The sequence below is a fragment of the Lipotes vexillifer genome, unplaced genomic scaffold (genome assembly GCF_000442215.2).
Source record: "Lipotes vexillifer unplaced genomic scaffold, Lipotes_vexillifer_v1.1 scaffold584, whole genome shotgun sequence".
Lineage (NCBI taxonomy): Eukaryota > Metazoa > Chordata > Mammalia > Artiodactyla > Lipotidae > Lipotes > Lipotes vexillifer.
Genome location: NW_006783036.1, coordinates 2,784,838 through 2,786,168, shown reverse-complemented (window position 1 = coordinate 2,786,168; position 1,331 = coordinate 2,784,838). Strand labels below are relative to the sequence as shown.

Here is a 1,331-nt window from a genome sequence, read left to right as displayed (position 1 = left end):
AAGCTGTCATTTATAAGGTATTCAACTATACTAGTTTCTTGTTGGTGCTGTACAAATGACCACAAACTTAATGGCTTAAAAGAACACAAGCTCATTATCTTAGAGTTCTGGAGGTCAGAAATCTGAAATGGGCTGAAATTGAGGTGTCAGCCTGGCCAGTCCTGTCTGGAGGCTCTAGAGGAGAATCGTTTCCTGGGCTTTTCCAGCTTCTAGAGGCCACCTGCACTCCTTGGCTCAGGGCCCCTTCCTCTGTCATCAAAGCCAGCAGCGTAGCATCTTCCGTCCTCTGACCTCCACTTCGTGGCCTCCTTGCCTCCTCTTGTCTCACAAAGACCTGTGTGATTACGTGGGGCCCTTCCTGATGACCCAGGATCATCTACCATCCCAGGATCCTTAACCTCATCACACCTGCCGAGTCCCTTTTGCCAAGTAAGGAAACATATTCATAGGATCCAGGAATTAGGATGTGAACATCTTTGGAGGGTCACTATCATCAACCTATAAGTAAGAAGTTTGAAAGAAGATACGGGAAATTAGGTATATCTGTGAAGTCTCTTGAAATGTAGCATTGGTAGGGGTGGGATGTAGCCTCAAACTCTAGCAACTATAAGGGGTTGAGTTGTTTACAGTAGCGTGAAGGAGACTATCCCAGAGCAAAACTTGCATCTTTTAAAATTTTTATTTATTTATTTTATTTATTTATTTATGGCTGCGTTGGGTCTTCGTTGCTGCGTGCGAGCCTTCTTTAGTTGAGGCGAGTGGGGGCTGCTCTTCGTTGCAGTGCTCGGGCTTCTCATCGCAGTGGCTTCTCTTGTTGCGGACCACGGGCTCTAGGCGCGCGGGCTTTCAGTGGTTGTGGCACGTGGGCTCCGTAGTCGTGGCTCGTGGGCTTAGTTGCTCTGCGGCATGTGGGATCTTCCTGGACCAGGGCTCGAATCCGTGTACCCTGCGTCGGCAGGCGGATTCTTAACCCCTGTGCCACCAGGGAAGTCCAAAACTTGCATTTTTATGTGTATTTTTTGCCTATGCTAATTGTGCTATAAAATACAACCATTTGACGTACTCATTTGTTTTTGTTTTCATTTTGGAAACAGATTCCCAGCAGGAAAAACAGCCTTGTTGCTGCCCCGTCTGCAGTATCTAGTAAAATAAAAGTGCCAGCCCCTCAACCCGTAGTGAAGAAAGATAAACGGCAAAATTCTTCCAGGTTTAGCGCCAGCAATAATAGAGAACTTCAAAAACTACCATCTTTGAAAGGTAATTTTTATTATTCATCTTTCAGAAGTTAAAAGTTTCCCCATTTAGGGGGAAAGAGTAACCTTTTGATAGTT

At 45.5% G+C, this 1,331-nt stretch overlaps 1 protein-coding gene across 1 annotated transcript in view; it reads left to right on the top strand.

Annotated features, from left to right (window-relative positions):
• The first annotated feature begins 1,109 nt into the window (after positions 1 to 1,109).
• The window catches only part of PPP2R5C (protein phosphatase 2 regulatory subunit B'gamma), a 117,674-nt gene continuing 117,452 nt past the window's right edge, over positions 1,110 to 1,331 (top strand). The window contains exon 1 of the mRNA XM_007455629.1: positions 1,110 to 1,257. The gene's annotated coding sequence lies outside the window, so the exon portion shown is untranslated. The remainder of the gene's footprint in view (positions 1,258 to 1,331) is intronic.